Below are 27,693 nucleotides of genomic sequence, written 5' to 3' on the forward strand. Positions count from 1 at the left end.
TATATATATATATATATATATATAGGCACAGGAATGGTGTGTAGTAAGTAGCTTGTTTACCAATCACATGGTTCCAGGTTCAGTCCCACTGGGTGGCACCTTGGGCAAGTGTCTTCTACTATAGCCTTCGGCCAACCAGAGCCTTGTGAGTGGATTTGGTAGACAGAAACTGAAAGAAGCCCGTCATATATATATTTATATATATGTACATACATATAAGTATGTATATGTTTGCATGTCTGAGTTTGTCCCCCCTCCCATATTGCTTGACAACCGATGCTGGCATGTTTACATCCCCGTAACTTAGCAGTTCGGCAAAAGAGACCAAAAGAATAAGTACTAGGCTTACAAAGAACAAGTCCTGGGGTTGATTTGCTCAACTAAAGGTGGTGCTTCAGTATGGCCACAGTCAAATGACGGAAACAAATAAAAGAATAAGAGAAAGAAAATTATATATATATATATATATATATATATATATATATATATACACACACAGATACAAACACATACATATATCTTTACATGAGTGTGTATATATATATTTATATCTATGCAATGTGGTTCCATGCTAATGTCATTGAAGCTATTATTTCCTGCAGTTCCTATGAATTTTACAGGTACCATCAGACACAGAGCTGCCCTTCAAGTTTAGGTGTCTCCAATTTCCATGCAAGCAGTGTTTTGCTATGACTATAAATAAGGCACAAGATTTTTAAAGCAAATTCTTCGGATCTCTCAATCCAATGCTTCTCTCATGGACAATTATTCGTAGCAATTTCCAGAGGTGGGAGTGCCTAGAAATTAATTATTATTGTTCCAAATAACCAAACAAGAAATGGGATCTACCAAGCAGTTTCTATTGGATTGATGCATAGTGGGGTTGTGTTAACCGCACGTGTAGAAATAATAGGAAAATGAAAAATAATAATAAGGCAGAATGCTAAACTGAAAGCATATTTTAATATAGATTTCTAACTGGCAAATTTTCAAGAAGAGGGAGAATGAAAATGTTTTTTACATAAAAGTAAAAAATAATATATAAAAAAAAATAATATATAAAAAAATAAATATACCAATACATTATATTGTCTTTGAGCTTTTAAAGTTCAATGGTAATCCATGTAGATAATAGTTGGAAAAATAAGGATGCATGAAAATTGAGAATTGTGTTAGGTTTAAAAAAAGAGAAAAGGAGCTAAAAGTTTGTGTTAAGCAGGTAGTGTGGTGTCAAAACAGGAAGTGTGTGTAAGGGGAGACAAATCTCTTTAGTTGGATTTATGGACTCTTTGTCAACAGGAAGTTATTTCTCTAGGAATGGACATAAACTTCCTGTTGACAAAGAGTCCATAACTCCAACTAAGTATGTGTGTGCATGCACAAGGGAAGTATATGAATGTGTGTATGTGTGATTATTATGTACCTTATTTTGCATCTTATTTATATATAAAATACTACAATTAGCTGTCATTATTGATGGCACGTGGTCAGCTAGTTTATTAATAAAACTATTTTTGATCAACGTAGCTTAATTTCACTCTTAATTAATTGCAGCAGAAAATCAAATTGTCAAGGCATTTAACCATGTTTTCTTACTTGCTTCAGTAATTGGACAACAATCAGGCTGAGGACCACCTCGAAGGGTTTTAGCTGAACAAATTGACTAATACTTATTTTTTTAAAGTCTGGTAATTATTCTATTGATCGCTTTTGCTGAACTGCTAAGTTATGGGGACATAAAAAAAACCAATATCAGAATACTAGTTGTCAAGTGGTGGTAAAGACACACACACATACACAAAGAGCTTCTTTCAGTGTTTGTCTACCAAATCCACTCACAAAGTCTTTGGTCAGCTATATAGCAGAAGACATTAGCTCCATGGTACTGTGCACGGAGACTGAACCCAGAACTGTGTGGTAGGGAAGGATATGCCTTAACCACACAACCACATCTGCACATAAACAGATAGGTAGGTAGGTAAATAGACACAGAAACAAAGAGAGATATGCATATTCACAAAGAGAGAGAGAGAGAAAGAGTGGGAGAGAGAGAGAGAAAGAGTGGGAGAGAGAGAGAGAAAGAGTGGGAGAGAGAGAGAGAGAGAGAGAGAGAGAGGATAAATTAGATTTAAAATATATTTTAGTTTTTGTCAGTTCAAAATGAAAACATTAAAAATTTTTTTTAATTTCGGCCCTTTCAGATATTTTCAAGCTTAACCATATGAGGTTATTTAACGACTCCTTCAATAACTACAGGGATATATTAGATTCTACAGAAGAAATTAGCAATAAATATTAAATATTTTTACTCACCACATACTCGCAGCAATTTCTTTTTTTTTTTTTTTTTTATCTTCCAAATGTATTTCAAATATTTTATGGTTAACTCCTCCGTTATCAACTTCCTAATTTCAATTTAACTCTTTTTGAATAGTGTTTAATTTTGCAGCAGATCTTATTAGAATTTAGTATTCTATAAAAAATGCACAAAAGCACAGTGCGATCACTGAAAATAGAAAAAAGTACAGATTCCTATTGATCACATTAATTTAATACTCAGAGTTTTTAATTAAATACTATTAAATGGTATAATGGTCAAAATTAATTTTCTTTGTTTTTTTCAGTATTTTACACATTAAATTTTTAAAATAACTATTTAGTTCCTGTCTGAAATTATCAATAATGTAGCTGCCAATTTGAAACCAGACTTCTTTCTTTGTTTTCTTTCAGAAATTAGTAATATAATTTTGTTTATATTTCATATTCTTTAATATTTTTCTTTCAAGTTCATGTTGCACTGAATAACATGAGTGATGTCCAATGTAATTTTAAGGCTGAAGCATTAAAGGACTGAGAGAGTCTGCCAGTTGGATACTACAAACTGCAACAAGAATTTGCTTAACCTGATTAGAAAGCTTCTTGTTTCTTTTATTCATACACTAGTTTCAGTTACTGAGGTCATGTCATTATTATAACGAGTCAAACACCCTAACCATAATGCTATGTCCCTTCCGTATATAGGCGTTACATACTATGTACAAGACATCATACACTTTACAAGAGACACAATACTAACCCTACATAATCACATATAAGACATCAAACATGTAACAGGAGATAAAATGTAGACCATACATAATTACATATCATATGCAAGACTATATAGACCCAGATAACTACATAGAGGATTCCTTCAGTACTGGATTAATCACTGAGCAAAATAAGCACATGCACAGGGCATCAAGGGAAAAGGGACACTACAGAAATGGTAAATGGCATACAGCACAAAAGAAATCACCTTAAATAAGCAAAAATGATATTTGAAGTGGCTGATATGATTGATAAGATAATTGCAAATATTTATGGTTTTCAGTGAGGATCTGATCAGAGACTTTGCAATTAAAAAATGGAGGAGGAAACTTTTCAAATAAAAATGAAGTGGAAATATACAAAAATAAACATTATTTTCTATTAGTTCTGTTAGTTTTGTTTCATATTGAAAAACAAATTTATACTTTGTTTTATTATTGTTTATATTTTGCATTAAATTTATGTGGCACAACAAAATCTTTTGTACTTTGGACCAGTATGGGTTTTAATCCGGCCCTGGATACCCTTGAGAAGTTGTCACTGAAGAGTGAAAAGCAAAAGAATTAGACACCACTGAAGAGAAGAAGATTGGAAAATCAATGTTTATGGTGAACAGTTGACAAAATAGTTGGACACCAAACTAAATCCTGAATTCAAATCTCTCCATAATCAGCTTTGCCTTTCATATCCCATAATTATCACAACATTAATTTCAAAAGTTAAAATAAGTTGAGTTTTATTCTGCAGTATACTATATATATAAATTAGAAATGCATACTTAATCAGTATAGTCTTCAATGTGGAATTCTTTCAATGTTGGCTTTCATACACTGGTAAATGGTAAAATGACTTAATACAATATTTCTTGATTGATCAAATTGTTCCTGGAAATGTTTATAATTAATTGGGTAGAAGTGAACAGCTGAGCTGACTCCAGTTGACAACTGCATTTATTGCTGAGTTGAAACTGAAAGTTATATAAAAGCCTCTCATAAGTCTCTACAATACAAGCTATTGATTAGATAACATTTCAAGTTAATCTGGAATCCCCAGTAGCCAGAGGTATTTAGTTGAAACATGGAGATTGAGTATTTTGGATGTTAACTTTGCAAATAATAGGATACATGAATGAATGAAAATATTTATAGAATGCTACAGAGAGGATGGACAGTGATGCTATGAAACAAAATTCAATGCAAAGGAAAGAATGAGAAAAGATGCAATTAAGGTAGAAGACAAAAGAAGTAGAGTTTAGAGAACAAAAGTTGTTTAATATTTTAATGAATCTGTTAAACTAGACGGTTGCAATTCATTCCAGTATTGTGAAGGATAAGCAGAACATTCTATTTCACTTTCAGCAGTCTTATAATGTACCATGTAAGAAGAATTTGTAACTCCTTAATATATGAGAGATTAAAAGTAAGAACCGAAAGCAGTGATATAAAAATACGTATCATTAAAAAAAAATCTGATTGATATTCACTGATCAATATATTGAGTGCCTGAAGTCTGGTATTGTATACCGAGTGGCTAAAGCCTTTCTCATAACAGTGCATTTTGAATGCTTGATATGTTTCAGAATTCTGAACACATAATTTATTGAAGTTTGACATTCTAATACTAACAGAATTACACATAGCTAGTCTGGAAGTAATCAAGGCATGAATAACAAATTCACAATGAAACACAGACACGGATCTACAAATGTTATTTTCTGAGCCAGAGATAGCAACTCCAGCAAATCTTATTGATATTATCATTGAAATGCAATAACAAGTCTAATTGGATACTTAGATATTTTGCAGTATTCTTGATAGCTTTTTCACATGCATGGTGTCATACTGTGTTAGCAAAGCATTTATCTGAAAGTGGGCACCTACTTGACTTTGAAACTTATGAGCAGTGCTGAACAGCAGTCAGACAAGTGGCAAAGTAAAATATATCAAAATATATTTAACCTTGCCACAGTTACATTAGGGATAAAACTAAAATTTAGTGTAAGAACAAGTATTGCAACTAAAATAGAGCTGTTGGGGGCATTAATGTATGATGAACAATTGTGAGTTACCAAAACCAATTTTGGATGATAACTGTATTGACTTTTGGTCTGCCAGAACTGGTGATAAGGCACAATTACACCTGAAATTCCAATACTTTATTGATTAGATGAGCTAATTCACTAAATCTGGGTTTTAATTTGCGTTTTTTACACACCGGATTAAATACATTTTTATAATATGTATAATTTATTAATATGGTTAGCATTAGAAATGAAATCTGTAAAATACATACTGTTTTATTAAAACATCTTACAGAACTGGATTTTAAAGTGCTAAATAATTAATGTGTTTATAAAGACATATTTTCTTTACATTTGTGTGGTTCAATAAATTACTGTTTCATCCTAGCAGTTGTTAAATATCAAATCAAATTAAAATACAGCATGCAGATAAAGTTAAGAAAATGGAGTGAAAGGGATGTAAAAAAAAAAAAAAATCTAGTCATTTGTGTTTGAAATTTACAGACTGTTCCATGTTTTAGTGATGTCTGAAGTTGTACTGAATCTATTTTTAAAAATTAGATTAATGCCTATATAACTAAATACGTTGTATTTTTTTTTTTTTTTAAGTTACAGCCAAATGAACTATTAAACAGTGATTATGTAAAATAATTGAAACTGTTGATTTTTAAAAACAACAATGTGACTTGTCCTTTCTCCTTCACCAGAAATCAAACACAAAAGGAAAAAAAAAAATAATACTTGCACGGATTTTTTCCTTTCAACCATATGATCAATACTGACAGACTCTAATGATTAGTATTATTATCATCATCAAAATTTAGGTAACTTAATTGTACACTTAACCACAGGCTTCTACCTCAAATTTTCATCGATGCTCACTAACCATACAAGAGATGGTAGTTTCCCCACTATTTATCTTTTCTGATTTCTTCTCTGTAACTCAATATAAATATCAAAATGTTAAAATAGAACCTCCTTGTTTCTGTTCTTGTATTGCGTTTGAAATTCTGTAAAGCTAAAAACAAGATTCCTATTATTATGTATGTCAATTATCACCGTCTATATTCTCATCATTTCATTATCATTTAAATATTGTCTAAATTTTCCAAATGTGTACATTCTTCTCCTAAACATGAAATCATCATTTTTTTTTTTTTTTTTTCCTCTTTTATTTACATTTCATTCTTCCAGTGAATGCGGTAAATCCTTTTATAACCAAAAAAGATTTAATGATAATTTTAGCTATAAATAGAAACTCTACAGTAACTGGAAATCTAAGAAGCTAGTGATTTACTGTTCAGCAATTCTCTTGAAAATGGTTAAAAGATTACAATCAAAGAGGAGCAAAAAAGCTTCCCCCACCCTAACCTAATTAAGTGTTTTCTTTAAAGAATGAACATATTCGTCACCAACAAAGCAGAAAATCATATTAAGCATTACTTGCATTACATATTACTCATCAACTCATGATATATCTCAAAATAGTTGCTATATTTCTTTTCTTTTTTACTCATAATGTTTACAGCTTGACACTGAAATAGCTAAAAGTAGAGTTTTTCAGTAAAGGACCAAATACTTCGATATTTACATGCAATAAATATAAAAACATGTTCAATAGCTTTGAAATCCAACAGTAATATTAAATCAATAAAGTGTGGTGTAAGTGTGCATAGATCTATCGTAGTCACTCAGAATAACTTCTTTCAATAGGGTACTACTCATTCAAGTTAAACAGCTGGCAACAAATATTTAAGAAAATAAAACGTTTTAAAAGAAAATGTAACTACTGCCAAAATTCTTAAAATATTTTTCTTCGTTTTCTTTACAATAGTTATTACTTATGAATTAATTCCAAGGAATAGTGTATAAAATAGCAGAGACAGGTCTAATAAAAGACTGACGGACAATTGTCTTTTCACTAGACAGTTGAATACAACTTAAGCATTTCTTACGATATAAAGCAATATCTAAAAATTTGAAAAGTATAGAACATTTCAAAGTGTCTTAAACAAGTAAGAGGTCAAATAATGTCTAAGGTAAAGCATAGGTGTGTGTGTGTGTGTATGTGCATGACAACCATGTAGTGTCAGGCTGTCACATTGTGTGGCTCTTGGGTAATTGTCTTCAACAACTTAGGGTTGACCAATACCATGTGAGGGAATTTGGTATGCGCATATCTAATTGTGTGAGTGTGTGCATATATGAGTGTGTGTGTGTGCATGTGAGTGTGTGTGCATGTGAGTGTGTTTGCATGTGAGTATGTTTGCACGTGTGTGTGTGTGTGTGTGTGTGTGTGTGTGTGTGCACGCACATAGACATTTATATTTATGTTTGTCAGCACTTGAGTGAGGTGGTGCTGATATTGGCATTCCTTGTTGGTGGTGTGCTTGGTCACTCAGTGCTTTCAAAGACATGGAGAATAAAGAAATCCCTTACTTGAAAAACAGAGGAGATTTAGTGACAAAAAGGGCATTAGGCAGTAAAATCTTATCTCAAATAATCTCTGCCCAAACCCAGAATACCAACACAAGGCCCAGTCATTGTTGTGGCTAGTATGCTTTAATGACCATGAGAGCTATGCCAGCTCCTGGTAAGGCCTTCCATACTGGACAAGTCAAAGGACAGAGGCTGGACTAATATGGACCAGACTAATAAGGCTTGCATAGAACCATGGCCCTGCTTTTCAGAAAAAAAAAAAAGTTACAGAAGCATCAATAATAATAATAATAATAATATTATTATTATTATTATTATTATTATTATAATTATTATTATCATCATTGTTATTATAATTAAGGCGGCGAGTTGGCAGAATCATTAGTATACTGGATGAAAGGTTTGGCAGTATTTTGCTCTCCGCTATATTCTGAGTTCAAATTCCACTGAGGTCAACTTTGCCTTTCATCCTTTCAGGGTTGATGTAATAAGTCTCAGTTACACACTGGGGTCGATGTAATCGACTTACCCCCTCCACCAAAATTTCAAGCCTTATGCCTATAGTAGAAAGGATCATAATATCATGGGTTCAATTCCTGACTCAGGCAGCATGATGTGTTCTTGAGCAAAGCATTTCATTTCACATTGCTTCATCTACTCAGTTGAAAATGAATACAGCCGTGTGCTAGCGCAGCTACTAAAAGCCAAGCTAAGGTTTTACACACACGCACACACACACACACACACACACACACACATACAAGATGCACAGACCAAGTGTTACACAGTTTCAAGAAAGGTATTTACTGCACTGGTCTTTCAAACAATGAACCATACATTCAATAACTGAACATACTTTATGGTAAGTATAGCCCTTTAGCATTCAAACCAGCCATATCTGACCAAAATATTCAATATGCTTTATATTGAAACCAGCCAGATCCAGCCTCTCACACTTACCCTACAATATCCTTCTAAAAATAAGCAACCACATCATGAAAATCTCAAAGCTACAAGATAATCTATGATTAATTCAAATCAGTATGAATAAATAAGCATTACTTTTGACAGAGGGATCTGAATGCTAAAGGGATAAGCATTAGCACCACCTCAATTGTGTCATTTCCTACTTTAAAAACCTCATAAATGTCAAGACAGATGAGATGAGAGAAAGACACATGTACATGTATACACACACATAAATGGCCTCCACAAATATCCATTTATGAAGTTCCTTTACAAGGTGGGGTGGCCTGGGATTTATAGCTATATATCGTTTCCTCATGGTTCACATGATGGGATTGAGCCCCTAAGTCATGTGGTTATAGTGTAAACCTCTTAAACTCATAAACAAAAAAAAAACTCGACATGGATGAACAACCAATCCCAAGCAGTCAGGATTCACAACATGGGTTGTAAAAGCTCGGAAAACTTCCATTCAGGTGCTTTTCCTCAGTCATCATTTCACCCTTGTATGCCAATCAGTTACAAGGATAACCAGTGGACAGGAGCAATGTGAAATAAAGTGTTTGACCACTATGTGCCACCAAGTGTGAGAACTGAACCCATGATCTAGCAACGGTGAGTGCAACATCCTAATAACTATGCCACATGCCCTCACTAATCCATACAAAAGTAAATTATAAATGAACGACTAACAAAGAATCAGTGCTACAGTTTGAAATAAAAATATCTTAAAGTAAGTTTCTGTTAAAGAAAACTTGGTTAAGTTAAGAGCAAGAAATTTCATTCAAGAAACTTCTGAACATTTTTCAAATAGATATATTTTCCTTTTCACCTAAGAAATCTATCTAATAATATGAAAGTTTCATGGACAAGAATTTGCACTTCACTAACTGTGGAAACAAGTTCAGTTAATATTATAATTGACAATATCACTGGGTTTTTTTTTCAGTTAATACATATTTCTACACTTTTTTAAAAACTTTCTTTGGCTTTTGTGACAAGATATTCATTATCAGTGAAATAAGTGAAATAAGTGAAATACTTAGAACAAAGGAAGAAAATAAACCTATGAATCCCTCCTCAGATAATTATTAACAAAAAATTAAATAAAATAAATTTTTATTTTGGGATGGTAGCTTAGAGATATTACAGTAGACAATGGCTTAAAGGAAAATTAATTGTTGAAACAAAATAGAATTTTGGTGATTGTTCTAATTGTTTAGCCTCAGATCAGGCCTGATTGAGGAAAAATAATCAAAAACTTTTCAGCTGTGACTGTCTTTTTTTGATTTTTTTTTTTGTGTGCTAGTACAGTGTATTCAGGACCACATCAGCCAACCAATATGCTCTTCCTCCCTTTAAAATAGTAGGATATTATTTGCAAGAGATTTGGCTGTTTCTTGCAGATTGAATAACAATGTAGAAATGTCAATTATACCAACCCCAGCACTTAACTAGTACATTGTTTTCATGCCAACATACAAAAAAGGACGTTAAATGATGATGAGGAAGAGGATATATATTAATGTTTGTTTTTATGTTGTTATAATAAAATCAATTTTCCATTAATCTGAAGGATTACTCTATACTTTTGTAGAATTATTATTTTCAAACAAGAATATTATTGACAGAGACTTCAAAGTTTCAGCTAGTTAAGCCATTTCAGACTACCAAATAATATATATATATATATATATAATGTGTGCTTGTGTTTAAGTGTCTCCCACCATTGCTTGAGAAACAACATTGGTTTATTTACATTCCTATAACTTAGTGGTTTGGCAAAAGAAGTCAACAAAATAAGTACCAAGTTTAAACTACTGGGGTCAATTTGTTCAACTAAAACCTCTTCAAGGCAAGTGCTCCAGCATGACTGCAGTCCAATGACTGAAACAAGTATACAATAAAAAGATCATAAATATTCCAAATTATTTAATGAACAAAACTTACAAATCAACCATAGTTGCACGACTGATATGGAAAATATTACTCAACAACTCTATGAAGAGCCATCAAGCTACCAATCTAAATTAGAGCAACTGCCAAAATAAGGAGTTCTGCTTAGATAATTTAAGCAAAACTAACACTATCAATCCAAGATGACAAGCAATCTAATGAACCATACGTTGGAATGTGTGAAAGCAGTTTCAAGACAGAGTACTTGAATTTCAGATACAGCATTATGAAGCCATACACAGAATTTGAAAGATAGCAACATTACTAATTCTAATATTGCCTGAACTCTATCAGTGTATCAAAAAATATACACACTCTGCTCAAAGTTCTACAGCCTATGTAATGATGCAAATGACATTATTCTCATCATAAAAGTTGGTATTGAGGTTACTTCCCTTGAGATTTAGAGCTGTAAGTGAGAGGGATCTAGAGTTACTGAGGTGTCTAATACAGAATCTTATACGGTCATCCACGCTTGTATTGTAAATGTTTCAAATACTGTGTTAGCTTCGCCATGGTAAGATGTGAGGATGGGTAAGTCATTAACATATCTTAAGAAAGAAGGCATAGGATAGACGAGTAGGTATTAGAGGAAGGCTTCATAGTATCATCATTAGCTTCTACAAGGGTAAAAGTGATGCACTAGAGAGATGTACATGCACACAGACCTATATACACATACATACATACATATATATATATATACCTATAAACACACACACACACACACACACACACACATATATATAGCTCTGAGAGCATAGCTGCTAGAATAAGAATAGGCTGGGCAAAATTCAGAGAGCTCCTACCACTGTTGGTAACAAAGGACCTCTCACTCAGAATGAAAGGTAGATTGTAAGATGTCTATGTGTGAACAGCCATGCTATATGCCAGTGAAACATGGGCTGTGACTGCTAAGAACATGCATAGGCTTGTAAGGAATGAAGCTAGTATACTCTGCTGGAAGTGTAATGTCAGTGTGCATGCATGATAGAGTGAAAGTGTCCTCAGAGAAAAGTTAGACGTAAGAAGCATCAGATGTGGTATGCAAGAGAGATGCCGGTATCAGGTCAATGGCACCTGTGCTGGTGGCACATAAAAAGCACCCCTACACTCTTAGAGTGGTTGGTATTAGGGAGGGCATCCAGCCATAGAAACCTTGCCAAATCAGATTGGAACCTGGTACAGCCCCCGGCTTACCAGTTTTTAGTTAAACTGTCCAGCCCATGCCAGCATGGAAAGCGGATGTTAAACAATGATGATGATACACACAAAAATACGCTCACATATATACACATACATATATTATACAATAAAGCAGAGCTCGTATGAGCTGAAAAGGTTATCAAAAAAGTAATGCACACAAACTTATTTGCCTACATCAAGTAAAGAAAAATATACTTGTGTGTATATTAAATAACACAAAATAAGAAATATGTATTAGTTTTGGGGTTTTTTTTCACTTCAATGTGCATGAATTGAGAAGAAAGGCTGGGATATAAGAGGAACCAGATGTAGTGTGCAAAACAGAAGACTGTGTATTGGACTTTGTTGAATATAAGGGATGTCTGTTGTATAAAAAGAAATGTCAAGTGCTTGAAGTGGATGAAACATGTAGAAGTGGGAAACCCAGGAAAACTGGGACAAAATTTTACGACTGATCTCAAGAAGCTGAATCACATGAAAGAAATGACAAAAAATTGTGATGAGCGGCAACCCTGCAGAGCTAGTGAAGACCCAGCTATTCATATAAGTAGGACATTAAGATGATGATGGTGATGGGGTTTGGCGCATATGATGTCTTTATATTGGACCTCTTGCTCATTATATCCCTGTTAGGGCTCCATCTTACAGCTCCCTTCATTAATTCACTCAACCATCACTCACCTTTTCTCCTATTCATAGTATCATGCTACTTGGGGAAATGAAGGTTGGCTTGGATCTGTTCATACTGAATCCTCCACTACCAACACCACCATCATTTTATATCAGTCTGCTCTCCAATAATAACGCCTGGGCTATGGGTATGACATTGGAACAGTTCATATTCAATACCTTCAACAATCACCTTTGTTCCCTTTCACCTATATCACTCTTCATTGATACCCACCACATACCTATACTGTCTCTATTGATACCCATCACACATTCTCTTTTACCATCACCCGTTTTTGATATTTTGGAACCCTTCGCTCTCCTTCACATTACCCCTTACCCAGCCATTCTGCTTCTATTGACATACATCATTCTCCCACTTCCATTACTTTTGCTTTCCTCACACCCTCTCAGTTTGTTATCTTTCACTGTATCTCTTCCATTACTCTCACTTCTATGACTTACCTATTCACACTGTTGATCATAATATGCTTTGAATGAACAGAGACAACATAGAGTGCAGAGGATTCTTAAGTCTTACAGAGAACAAAGCAGCCTCTCTAGTGTTGGTTCCATGATGGGGCATTCACCCTTAGAAACCATAGTAGAATGTATAAGCAAGACATCATCTGTGACATCTAGAAAAGAAGTAACTCAAAATAAGAATTGCCTTGGACTGTGATGACACATTCAACACATATAAGTGAATCATCATTTTACATCCATTTTCCAAGGTAGGATAGACAGATGATTAAATGCAAGTGGAACTGCAGAGCTTAGAAGTTTGCTCTACAACCACATAATTCCAAAGTCATTCTGTCTTCAACAAGCTTTGGTAAAATGTCTTTCTACTGCAGCATCAGTTTCAACAATATTTTGTGTGTGAAATTCAGTAATCAGAAACTATGTAAGAAGACTGTGCTTGGTTAACTATTTAGTTGGTTGATAAGTGAATATGCAAGTAGATCTGTATGTAGGTAAGTACAGAGAAACAGACACACAAGACAAATAAACAGAGAGAGACAGAGAAATAGATAAACAGACAATCAGATAAGTGGGAGTACCTGTGTGATTGTATCTATGTTTATGTTTCCATGGGTATAACATATTAGATAACATTGTTTTCCAAGATATAACTTGACCATTCAATAAATGGAAATTGGTAAAAGAAGTATCAAGTTGAAATAAGCACTGAGTTTGATAAGGTTCACTCAAGCCGTTGAGGACGGTGCCCCAGCATGGCCACATTGAAACACTTGAATGGAAAAGTTGACCGCTTTTAATCAAATATTTTACATGGTGTTTTTTTTATAGTCTTATCTACTTTGGGTTCCACCATTAAAAACGATTTCATATATATGTATACAAAGAGAGAGAGAGAGAGAGAGAGAGAGAGAGAGAGAGAGAGAGAGAGAGAGAGAGAGAGAGAGAGAGAGAGAGAGAGAGAGAGAGAGAGAGAGGGAGAGAGAGAGAGAAATACAATATCGATATTGCACTTGAGAAAACAGAAGCATCAATAGATCCATTACAGATATATAGAAAGAAATATTACCAATCAGATGTAAACTCTTTACTTCCCATTTTCGGTTTTTCTGATACTTTTAAATTAGATTCATTAGATAGGCATTGTTATTAAACACAAAAGGATATTTTATATTATTGCATAATGGAAATCACTAACTCAAGGCAGATAAGCTATAGTAAAAAGTGGATATTCATTAGGAAAATATCTTAATTTCATTGGAAGTTTTTTGGGTTTTTTTTTCTTTTGCCACAAGTTCAATAATGAATTCCGTGTTTTATTGCATTTGATGGTATACACTATGTGCAGATTGCTATTACTATTTTAAATCTATATTTATTTAAACCCCACCCACACACACACAAAAAAAATGAGGTAGTTTGCACTAAGTTATATAGTGCAACACGGAAATTTTACAAACATATTGCAAGGAAAATCAGTTCATTGTGTATGAAATAGAAATTTTCTATTACTAACCTGGGTACAAAATCTCAAGTTTGAAAGAATATATTTTATAAATTTACTTGGGGAAAAAAAAAGAAGAAAAAAGAAAAAAAAAGAAAAAAATTAGTACAGAAGAGAAGTATTTCAAATCTGAAATTCCCTATGTGGAAAATATACATAAAATTTATTTAAATGCTATTATTTTTAGCTTTCATTGTTTCAGTTGTCTTGAAATTTATTAAAAAAAATTCTTATGATGTCCTTAACATACAATTCTCACTGCTGAAAAATAGTTTCTAAAACAGATAGAGAAATTCAAACGATTGCTTTGGTCCAATGGTAGATCACCTCTCATGATTACATGAAATTTAAGTTCATATCCCATGGGCAGCCTTCAACTCTTTCTCTCCAAAGGGTTTTTAACCTGTTATTTACATGCTTTTACTTATAGGTTTACTTGCTTTGAGATCTGCTATTCCAAAAAGTAATTATGTATGTATTTGTTTTATATATTTTAGAAAAACATCACATCCACAAACTGGGAGTATATTTCCTTGTCCTAAAAATGGCCCAATATAATAGTAATCTGCTTCAGTATTCTAGGCATGCTATGATTGGTTTGTACCAATGGCAGAGCAGTAGATCATCTTTCGTGGAATCCTTGAGTTGTGGTAGTCTTTTTGCTGAATTGCTAAGTGATGGGGATGTAAACAAACCAACACAGATGTGAAGCAGTGGTGGGGGACAAACACAATGACAAACACACACACACACATACATATAAAAAGCTACTTTCAGTTTCTGTCTACCAAACCCATTCACAAGGCTTTAGTTGGCTTGGTGTTATAATAGAAGACACTTGTCCAAGGTGCCACATACTGAGACTGATCCTGGAACTATGTGATTGAAAAGGAAATGTCTAACCACACAGCCTTGCCGGAGCAGATGAACACATCTACATTTTTTTTTGTGTGTGTTTGTGTGTGTTTCTTATTTTTTTGCCCCCTCAGAAACACAATATCTCGCTTATGTGAAACAAAATACTATTCTGCTATAACAACTAATTATTTATCACTATTCGTAATGAAAGACAAATATTCTAACAGATCAATTAGTGAAATGCCATCTCCTTCAACTAGAACAAACAAATAAGGTATTTCTGTAGCGGTGAAGCAATCACAGTTAACAGAAACAAGTATCAGAGATTCTAAAATAATTTGTCATTTCAATAATCTGTTTATAATCTTATCATCTACTAAACTCAAATCTTTTCAAAGTAAAGGAAAATAATTACAGAAAATACATAATTTTAAATTATTAAAGGCAAAATCAAACTGAAGTTCAGCAAGAATTTATTTGATTCCTGAGATTCTGCAGTTTGTTTTGTTTTTCCAGCAAGAACTGAGGGATTCTAAAACCATATTACAAATACATACATTATACACACACACTTGCATATATATACACACATACGTGTGTAAATACATACACACACACACAGACATACATACATTCACACACGCATACACTCACTCATGTACATGACAAGAAAGCTCATTTCTGCATCTCAGCAGAAAGCTGAAACTTCTTTCATTGCTACATTACTGACATTAAGATATGCATATGTTATATAATTACTCTTCCACGCCTAGATATAAAAATCCGTATCAGCTGAGGGTAAATTTCTTAACAAGTTCTGCACAGTTCCTATATACCAAATTTATTCACATGACATTGGTTGATCCAGAGAGATAGGGTTATAGTAGAAGACGCTTGCCCAAAGTGCCACATTGGGACTGAACCTGAAACCCTTTGGTTGTGAAGCAAACGTCATATCTGGACAGTCATTCCTGTACCTAGAATGAGTTTATTTTATTGTCATATTCATTTTTAAAAAGAATAGGCACAGGAGTTGCTGTGTGGTATGTAGCTTGCTTACCAACTACATGATTCCCAGTTCAGTCCCACTGTATGGCACCTTGGGCAAGTGTCTTCTACTATAACCTTGGGCCGACCAAAGCCTTGTGAGTAGATTTGGTAGACGGAAACTGAAAGAAGCCCATCGTGTGTGTGTGTGCATGCGTACGTGCATGTATGTGTGTGTTTTCCCCCCACCATTGCTTGACAACCGATGTTGGTGTGTTCACGTCCCCGTAACTTAGTGGTTTGGCAAAAGAGACCAATAAAATAAGTACTAGGCTTACAAAGAATAAGTCCTGGGGTCAAGTTGTTCGACTAAAGGTGGTGCTCCAGCATGGCCACAGTCAAATGATTGAAACAAATAAAAGAATAAAAGAAAAGCTGAGAAATATATTGAGAAAAAAATGCAATCTTTCAAGGTAAGATGCCAGAAGAAAATCTTCAATAAAAGTAAACCATTTTTATGTATGGCCATTATAATCTGCTACAGACCTTTCTCTTGAATTAAGTGGAAGACATTCAAAAACCTTGGAAAAAAGAAAAATTCAAACCAAGAATTCTGAGAAATCAAGTGCAAAAAGTGGTTATTTTCTTTCTTCTTTTTTATGTTTTTTTTTTTTTTTTGCACTGTCTGGTGGAAGTGGGTATTGCTCATGTGCTGTGCAGGCTCTCTGACGCCGGTGAGCTTGATGCTGTTAATGTTCTGGTTAAACTGTTGCAGATAAACACCTGCAGGAAAGACATGACCAGGAAGAAGATTGAAATGGTTCAATGTTCTGGGGTGGGGGACAAAAAGAGTGGGCAAAGTGTTGGAGCAGAGGTGGGAACTCAACAAGGGTCATGAGAGATGGAGAGACAAGTGGGTTGAAGTCGGGGGCGATCGACTAATTGATGAAAATACAAGACCAGTCTGCTCAGAGAAACAGAGGATGTTACAGAAGCAACAGAAGAGAGAGAGGAGACATCACATGTGTAGGCCTAAAAGCTGTAGTGTGTCTGTTAGTGATTGAATGACTATCAATTGACTGGCTCTTCTCTGAGATGTGGAGACTATATTCTATTGAGTCCTACTTCCGTATCTGGGAAATTTGAAATGCAAATACATAGGGGTTAGAGGACAGAAATTTCTGTAAAGGAGGATTAATTTGTTCTGGTCTTGACATTGATTTACTCTTTTTTTTAAATATGTTATTTATATAATTATGAATTTTACTTAGAAAAGCAGATTTCTTCTAAATGTTTGGATATAATAATAATAATAATAATAATAATAATAATATTAAAGTTGTATGTAAATGGTATACTGAATACAAATCATAAAGCAATTTAATACAAGAAGGAAGTTCAATAGATAAGTGATAAACAAAATTTGAATATCAAATATAAATATTAAATCAGAGGCAATCATTTACCAAATAAGATTGACAAAAAGAAACAATTTTTTTCTTTCTTTGCTGTATCAAAATATTCACAATACAAAGTTTATGATTTGTTAAGTTTTAATCTGAGCAAAATGAAAGAGATGGCCTAGATACCTAATATATTGATTTTATTGATTAGGTGGCAATTTAATCTTCTCCAAAGAAAGTGTTTTCCTCAAGACCAAAATGTTTTACATTGTAATGTGCATTGATATAAACTTGAAACAAAAGCAATTTAAACTACATAAGTTAAGCAGACTTTTACCCATTTAATCTGCAATTTCAAATAAACAGAAAATTAAGATATTCTGAAAGAGTGAGATGAGAATAATTGAGAGCAAGACGAAGAGATCTGAGAATGAGCTATGAAGCTAAGGTTTTATTTATGCATAATTATAGTGGAAGTATATCAAAGAGAAATTAGCAGAATGAAGAAGCAGATGGTACTAGAAACTAGAATTATGAAGTTGAGATTCAGAGTAGCTAGTCAAACCTAGAACTGGTAAACTCCTAGCTTGTGGAATATATGAAGAAAGTTTGATTTCCAGTTGAGTTGTTTTAATTTATCCCTGTTTTGGGCCTGTCAGTGATTTTTGGTCTTGTGAAATATGGGTTTTCAAAAGATTCACTCAACCTCATTGCAACATGAAAACAAAAGCTAGAGATGATTCAATGATCAAGTGCCATTAGATGTTTCATCTAAATTTACCAAACACAAAATGTTTAGCATTGTAATGCATCTTAACATGAACCAGAAACAATAAACAGTAGTGACAAGTTGCTGAAAATAACAGCAAAATCTGCGTCTGATAACACCCGACTGTCTTAAAAATAGAAAATAAAAAAAGACAGAGTGCCCACTGCACGAATACTTTTATTCAGGGCTGACTTTGTACTAAATAAAAACCAACAAAAACTAGAAGCAAATTTTGCATATTCAGGAATACATGAGAACTATGTACTTCATATTTGTGCTTTATATATACATGCTTTATATTAAGGCAGTAATTTGTGCTTTATATATACATGCTTTATATTAAGGCAGTATGCTTTATATTGAATGAGCAGATGTTCAGATATTATCTGGGGGGGGGGGGGGTCAGGAAGTTTGCAGCTGATCCATATGGTTTTGAGTTCAGTCTCACTGCATGGCACCTTGGGCAAGTGTTTTCTGCTATAACCTCGGGCGGGCTGACCGAAGCCTTGTGATTGAATTTGGTAGGTGGAAGTTACCATCATGTGTGTACATGCGTGTGAAAGTGCTTGTGCCTTCTGACAGAGTGGAAGAAGAAAACTACCTCACTTGGAAACAGGTGGGGGTTGGCAACAGGAAGGGCATCCAGCTGTAGAAAGCCTGCCACACAAATAGTGCTGCATGCACACACACACACACACACACACACACACACACACACACACACACACACACACACACACACACACACACACACATATATATATATGTGCATACATTTTAGTCTGACCCATGCCAACATGGAAAATGGATGTTAAAAGATGATGGTGATGAGGTACATATATATACACGAGAGAGAGAGAGAGAGAGAGAGAAAGAGAGAGAGAAAGAGAGAGAGAGAAAATTACAACTACTGAAGATCAGAAAGTAATACTATAACATAGTATTATTAGACAATAATACTATGACAAAATCAATTAGAATTCAATTAGAATTCAATAAGCATCAAAGAACAGTGACTAATGTTATTAACAGAAAGAAGTTGGAATCTGAAAATTACAAGCACTACTCGTGGCATTACATCCGTGGCACAAGACATCTGCAGATTAGCAGAAGGTCTTTGTGGTTCTTGTGGGGTCATACAAACTCGGTCAGTCTATCAGCAGCTCAAAACTGATATGCTGACCATAAGCATTGGTCAATCCTTAATATAAATGTAGCCAGAAATCTGAACAGAAATAATGTCAAGAACACATTTATGTGCCATTAATAAACTTTTGAATTATATTTTCAGGTCAATATTGCTTCAGTGAAGTTATGCAACTTTAGATATTGACAAAGTTGCTGCAGTTTGAACATTGATTGATGTTTGTCTACTAACTAACAAAGAATTACACATCCAATCAAGTATTGAATAAGAATTTTGCAATGAAAGTCAAGTGTATATGAATGTTTCTGACTTTGTTGAGATACAGAAGGTAACTACGGAAAATGTTATTGATGTTTTCATTGATGTCACCTAATAACTCTAAATGAACATCAAATATGTGGTGTCTACATTTTGGTGATGTTGAATAAGACTCAATGGACAAGTGAGTAATTATTAGGAGGTTCCAAAGCAACCTTCAGAGAGCAAATGTATGTCTTTCAAAGAAATAATTATCCATTTTGTATCTAAATCTATTAGAGAAAATTAAATGCACCAGTAAAAATATTAATGACATGCACAACCATTCTACATTGGGTATATAATGGATGGTAGCTACAGACATTGAATTCAGTCATTGGTATTTTCTTCAAGTATGAAATATATCAAAGAATTATGTCTAACTGTTGACTGTGATTGCAATTTCAAATTTTTTCACGAAGTTTAATGTATTCACCTGTGGATGGAAAGATAAAGTTTTGGTATTTCATATATTACAAGAAGATCTAGCATATATAAAAGAAAGAGGTATTTAAGGATTGAAGTGGAATATCTTCACTTGTTCGTACTTGGCTTTCATTGCAAAATTCTTATTCAATTCTTGATTGGATGTGTAATTCTTTGTTAGTTGGTAGACAAAATATCATAATTCTATTCTTAAAGAAAGATTTTAGAAAGTAAAACATTCCTTTAAAGATGGGTTTAAGGTTCTGTTTCATTATTTTGAAAATACAAGATATAGTGTGGGTAAGAAGTTGGCTTCTCAGCCACATGGCTCCTGGTTCAGTCCTCTGTTGTGACACCTTGGGAAAGTGTATTCTACTATAGCCTTGGGCCAACCAAAGTCTTGTGAGTCGATTTGCTAGACAGTAACTAAAAAAAGCCCAGCATGTATATATCTGTGTGTGTGTGTGTGTGTGTGTGTGTGTTTCCCACCAGTGCTTGAAAACTGGCGTTGGTGTATTATCTCCCCATGACTTAGTAGTTTGACAAAAGAAACCAATTCAATAAGTCCTAGGCTTAAAAAAAGTACTGGGGCTAAAACTTTTCAATGCAGAGCCCCAGCATAGTCACAATCTAGTGACTGAAACAAGTAAAAAATAAAAAGATAAGACTGTAAAATAGTTAGCAAATGAGCAGAGGGTTGAGAAGACTCTCCAGTGTTGGTACCACAATAAAATGCCCCCACTACACTCTCTATAGCGGTTGATGTTAAGGACATCCAACCATAGAAACAAAACCAAAAAATGAGCAAGACATGATCATCCAGTTCATGTAGGAGGGCAGTAGCTTTGGATAGGAACTCACTTGGTCCATAACAACTCAACTGAAGCATGCCAGCATGGAAAGCAGGTGTAAAATAATGATGATGAATAGACAGGTAGGTAAATATGTCATAGTGTACTTTCTTGCCTCAAGAAAATAATTTACATCCATTGAAGGTTGGGTGGCTTAGTAACAGCTTTTAAAAGTGTGAGATGTAACTGATAGCTATTAAATATTGAAGAAAGCAACAGTTGTTAAAGGTGGGAGGAGTAGCCAACAGATATTAAAAATGGGAGTAGCAGTCAACAGATAATACAAATGGGAGGAGTAGCCAACAGATATTAAAAATGGGAGGAGTAGCCAACAGGTATTAAAAATGGGAGGAGTAGCCAACAGGTATTAAAAATGGGAGGAGTAGCCAACAGGTATTAAAAATGGGAGGAGTAGCCAACAGATATTAAAAATGGGAGTAGCAGTCAACAGATAATACAAATGGGAGGAGTAGCCAACAGATATTAAAAATGGGAGGAGTAGCCAACAGATATTAAAAATGGGAAGAGCAGTCAACAGATATTAAAAATTGGAAGAATAGCCAACACCTGTTATAAATGAGAGAGGTAGTCAACAGTTATTAAAAATGGGAAGAGTAACCAACAGTAATTAAAAGTAGGTGGGGTGTAATCAACTGTTTTAATTCCTTTCATCATTTTAATAACAGTTGCATCTTTAGATCTGACTGACTTTTCTTTATTTACAACAATTAAGAATTTATTTTCCTCATTAATTGCCTTACAAGGAAGTGAAGCAATCAACTGATGGCTGCTCCACTGAAGAAATGCCTAGTTTATTAATTTTGCTTTAAATTGCATGGCTTTAGGGATCTTACGATACACTGGATCATATCAGGTAGATTATATTTCAAAGTAGTGTAGCAAAACCTCAAAAACTGAAAGAAAATGTAGACAATTAGTGTGGGTGTAAGTTTGATTTTTATTTATATTTTTTAGAAATGATAATTAGAAGAAAAATAGCAAAAAAATGCAAGAGTATAAGAATATTACTTGTGAAGTAAATAACGTTAAATTTAAAAAGAAATATTTTCTGGAAAAATAAAAGAAATAAAGTGAGTTAGAGTATGCTTCAGCAAACTTTAAGCTTCTGATGCAGTTCTAATACTATGTCGTCATCATCATTTAGCATCTGCTTTCCATGCTGAGATGGGTTAGATGGTTTGATTAGAAATGGTAAGTTGGAGAGCTGCATCAAGTTCCAGTCTGATTTGGCATGGTTTCCACAGCTGGATGCCCTTCCTCATACGAACTACTCGAAGAGTGTAATGGGTGCTTTTTACATGCCACTGGCACAAGTGCTTTTATGTGCCACTAGCATGGGTACCAGTCACATGACACTGGCATCAGCCACAACTACAATTTCTCAAGCACAGCATATCACCAAAGGTCTCAGTCACTTATCATTGCCTCCATGAAGCCCAACATTCGAAAATCATGCTTCACCACCACACACCATGTCTTTCTGGGTCTACTTCTTCCACAGATGCCCTCCACAGTTAGAGATTGGCACTTCTTTACACAGCTAATAAATAAATGAATAATAACCAGAAGTATGTCATAAATATAACACTTTAGTTTGTAGTTTTTACAGAAGCATAAATATAATAACTGTATGAGCCAACTGTATGGAATGTGCTCTAGCTTCAGAAGAAAAGGTCATTTTGGCCATTTTCATACCAACTGACCTGAGACTATATCAGAATCATTGATATAAAATTGCCTATTTAAAAGTTAAAACCTGGTATCATAATTTTATGTAAGAACCTTTTTTGTGAGAATTATGTTTCGAACACAGTATTAATAGAGAGAATAGATATTTGTTTCTGTTTCAGTCAGACTGTAGCCATGCTAGGGAACTGAAGTGAAAGATTTAGCCAATCATATTAATGCCTGTACTTATTTTTATCAATCTCCTTTTTGCCAAACTGCTAAGTTACAGGGATGTAAACAAACCAACATTGGTTAAATTAAATGGTGAGCAATAAAAACATATTCGTTTAAGCTATGCTAGCATGGAAAAACAGATATAACAATGAACAAAAAATATGTGTGTGTTGAGTGAGAGAGAGAGAGAGCAGGGAGGCTTCTGTGCAGTTTCCATTTCCTGACCTCCACTCACTAAATACTGATCAGCTCAAAATTGCAATAGTAGACATTCATCCAAAGTGCTGAGCAGTGGGACTGAACCCAGAACCAATAAGTAAACTTCTTAACCATACAACCCATGCTTATCACTATGACATATGTAAATTTTTTTTTTTTTCTTTTAATGCAAATATATTTTCTAACTAGGGTAAGAAGAATAGTTCTCTAAATTTAAATATTTTCACAGGAAACTGAATTCTTTATTTTTTTTTTTTTTTCAACAACTGTGTAATATTTTAAAACTACAAATATCCAACTGTAAAAAATATGTATTTCCAACTTGTTAAACAGGCTGATACAAAATCATAATACAAATGCCTGCAGCTGTGTTTGAACTTTAGTGTTTTCAAGCAGTAGAGTAACATTTTCACCTCAGAGTACCTTACTTTCACTGATAAAAATCACTAGTTACACAAAAGTCATAGTTTAGCTATTTGTCACTGAGTCAATATTAGGTATTTATAAAATCTTATTTCTGGAACCTAGGTGAATCATCCTAACTGTCTATAATCTTCAGATCTTGATTTGTGAGAAACTTTAACAGATTTTAACTTATTGCATGTTAGGTCATGGAAGTGAATATGAACAGCACATCTGATATTTGGTTACCATATTTTTCTGGCATAGAAGATGAGGTAGTACATAGTGTAAACATTCTAATATTGTCACTATCTTTCCAAATCTGGCTGCATTTAACATGGAATTTTTTGTCCTCCAGAGTTGCCTTAGTGTAATAAATCAACTGCCTTTTTTTTTTATGGCTGTAAATTTTGGTATGAAAAATTCAACTTGTATGCCAGAAAATATGTGAAATTGTTGTGAGTTAATATTTGATAGATAACATGGTGGAGGCGCAATGGCCCAGTGGTTAGGGCAGCGGACTCGCGGTCATAGGATCGCGGTTTCGATTCCCAGACCGGGCGTTGTGAGTGTTTATTGAGCGAAAACGCCTAAAGTTCCACGAGGCTCCGGCAGGGGATGGTGGCGAATCCTGCTGTACTCTTCCACCACAACTTTCTCTCACTCTTACTTCCTGTTTCTGTTGTGCCTGTAATTCAAAGGGTCAGCCTTGTCACGCTGAATATCCCCGAGAACTACATTAAGGGTACACGTGCCTGTGGAGTGCTCAGCCACTTGCACGTTAATTTCACGAGCAGGCTGTTCCGTTGATCGGATCAACAGGAACCCTCGACGTCGTAAGCGACGGAGTGCCAACAAAAACAGATAACATGGGTGAGAAAAAGACATGCAAAAAAATATAGTTCTTGAAGATAACATGCCAAACTAGAGTGCAAAATATTGCATTTAAGAAATCTATAATAAAGTGATAGTCATAAATGGAACTACTTCCAGAGTAATTTATCAATGAAAGCATTAATGTTTCCTTGAATAAAATGTATTATTTTGGTTAAATCAGACTTAATAATTTTAAGTAGATGAAATTGTAGAAATGCTCTACAGGAGTGGAATAAATTTTAATTTGAATCATCATCATTATCACTTTAATGTCCGGTTTTTTTTTCCATGCAATGGACTGGACAAGACTCATCAAGGCAGAATTCTATGACCGGATGCCTTTTTTGATGCAAAAACTTAATTGATTTCAAGTAGAATATAACACTCCACACCTTCATACATTGAACTGCTAAACTGCTGGACTTTAAAGACACACAGACAAACACTCAACAGGCTTCCATACAGTTTCCATCTACTAAAATTTTGCTCAAGAGGTATTGGCTAACTTGGAACTATAGTAGAAAACATTGGCACAAGGTACTGAACATTGTGACTGAATCAGAAGCCACATCACTATCATTCTTTAAAATGCACTTTCCATGCTGATGTGTATCAGACAGAATTTGTTGAGGCAATTTTTTCCATGGCAGGATGCTCTTCCTGTCACCAACCCTTACCTGTCTCCAAGCAAGGCATATTTTTTCCAGAAAACTGGATACAAACAACATCAGTTGTATGATGGTGATACTTGTTTACAACTATTACATGATATCAAAACAAGGGTGCCACACACACACACACACACACACTTTCAGCTCTGTCAAACAAATCCACTCACAAGGTTTTCATTGGCCCAAGACCATAGTAGAAGACACTTGCCTAAATTGTTGCACAGTGGAACTGATTCAGAGACCACGTGGTTGCAAAAACCACATAACAATGTTTGTAACAATAATTCTGGAAACGGATCTCTTTAATATAGATTTAGCTATGTTACAGATGCAAGTTACGCAGGAATAGTTATTAAATATAACAGTTATAGTTTAGCCTGACCATCATAGAACTGGCTCAAATCTAACCAATAGATTTTTGTGCAAAAGTACTCAAACCATAACAATCCTGTCTTCTATACAGACACTGTACACCTAGAACTACACTATTCTTTAGTAGGATGGTAATTTGAAGAATTTTTGGCTGCTATTTCTAATAGAGTGACAATACATGTAGAGGCTCCCTTACACTAGATATAATTACAATGAGTGTGTGTAGAAGTAAGTTATTACTATAAATCAATAATAAACAGTAAAATGAAGGTACAACATGGTTTCCACAATGTTAATACTCTTTCTTGTGAAAACTTACATAATCCTCAAAGGTCCATCACAAAGTGTATTGAAAATTCTTGTTAGCTCTTTTGGTATCAATCCATATAAAAGCACCTTCATAATTTTACATATGACCCTTTTTTGTTAGGTTCAAAATATCAATAACTAAAAGGACTATATTACTAATTTTATTAAATCTCAAAATTAACTGAAGCAGACAAGCAGCAATTTCATTGGAAATATGGCTGTGATAGGGTTAATGGAGAAAATGCCAAAAAGTCAGTAGTACTATTCAAATCAATGTTACAAATACTTTTAATATCATTTGTATTAATTCTGTTCAATATCAGTCTGAAGTTGAAGCCATTGCTTCATCTTGAATGTTCATTAAAACATTTTGGTGAACTGTCAACTAACATCTATTCAAATAAAGGAACCTCTACATGGTCAGTCACTAAAAAGAGCAGCTAAATCTCTTGAATATCACTGTGTTAAATTATAAAATAACAAAGATGTATTGGACAATGTTGACTATAATATGCAAAAAAAAAAAAAGAAAACAAATAAAGCAAAAAGAAACACTTAGATGGTCATAGATAAATCTCTTTGCCCATTGGACTCCTTAAGTAACACTGGCTGGCAAACACTAATATTCAACTGTACACTTACTTTGTATTTTTCCTCCCACAAATACCTCCTTTCTTTCCAAGCAAATTAATAATTCTCCAGTCTATTGAATGATAAACACCCTGGACATGCACTAGGCAAGGGGTTGCAAACAAATGATACCTTCTGTATAAATGGTGAAGCTTTTGTTTACTGTAAGTACACACAAATGAAGATGAGGGAGGAAATACAAACTCACTTCCACACACACACATTATCAAGCGTTTTTTTCAATTTCCATCTCCCAATTTTACTTCCAAAGCACTTATCACCCTGTGTCTCTAGCAGAGGACACAAGCCAATAGCATAGCATCCAAGTAATGAAACTGAACCCACTTGCATGCACTCATACACATTATATATCATCATCATCATCATCAAACTTCCGTTTTCCATGCTGGCATGGGCTGGACGGTTTGACTGGAGCTCATAAGAATAGGGACTGCACCATGTTCTAATGTCTGTTCTGACATGGTTTCTATGGCTAGATGCCCTTTCAAACATCAACCACTGCATAAAGTGTACTGGGTGCATTTTATGTGACACCAGCACTGATATCAATTCTGTTGTGGCAGATAGGTCTTCTTGAGTACAGCAAGGTGCCAGATATCTCAGTCATTAGTTATCACCTTCATAAGGCTCAGTGTCTTGAGATTGGTCATCAATACTTTGTCCCATATCTTCCTGAGTGTCCCTCTTCCACAAGTTCCATCTATTGTAAGTGAATGGCACGCACGCACGCACACGCACACACACACACACACACACACACACACACACACCTCCAGACATCTAATGAGATGAATGTGTTACACATGCACACAAAACTAAGTAATGTGAAACTGAGTCTATGTGTTCCATGTGCCACCTGCCTTCAACTGTTCAAATTGAGTGCTAACCACATTAACCTCTCCTAGTTATATTGCCATGTATAAGATAGATCTTTAAAGAAAAAAACTCCCCTCTACTCTTGATACTAACTAAAAACATATGAATGATAACATTTCTACACTAAAACACGAGTTTTATATCCCTAATCGAAATACTTTAAATTTAAAATTAATATCTCTTTTCTTGGTACCTTAAGACTCTTGTTCCTTAGATACACCCATTTCTGGCCTTTCTACACTGATTGTTCTCTGTGTGTATATGAGTCTCTCTCCCACTCTATCCTCTTCTTTGGTCTACACATATTAGGTTACTAAGGAATC

The 27,693-nt window shown here is 34.3% G+C and overlaps 1 protein-coding gene across 9 annotated transcripts in view; it reads right to left on the reverse strand.

Moving 5' to 3' along the window:
• LOC106875251 (protein-tyrosine sulfotransferase 1) overlaps window positions 1-27,693 on the reverse strand; it is a 476,119-nt gene that overhangs the window by 388,061 nt on the left and 60,365 nt on the right. For 5 of the 9 annotated variants that reach the window (XM_052968566.2, XM_089354475.1, XM_089354476.1 and 2 more), the window contains exon 2: window positions 2,314-2,506. The exons of 3 other annotated variants lie outside the window; for them this stretch is intronic. The gene's annotated coding sequence lies outside the window, so the exon portion shown is untranslated. Of the gene's footprint in view, window positions 1-2,313; window positions 2,507-3,868; window positions 4,058-27,693 lie in introns of those variants that run through there. One more of the 9 variants, XM_089354472.1, reaches the window with a different exon arrangement.

Source organism: Octopus bimaculoides, chromosome 6 (genome assembly GCF_046866305.1).
Source record: "Octopus bimaculoides isolate indiv1 chromosome 6, ASM4686630v1, whole genome shotgun sequence".
Classification (NCBI taxonomy): Eukaryota; Metazoa; Mollusca; class Cephalopoda; order Octopoda; family Octopodidae; genus Octopus; species Octopus bimaculoides.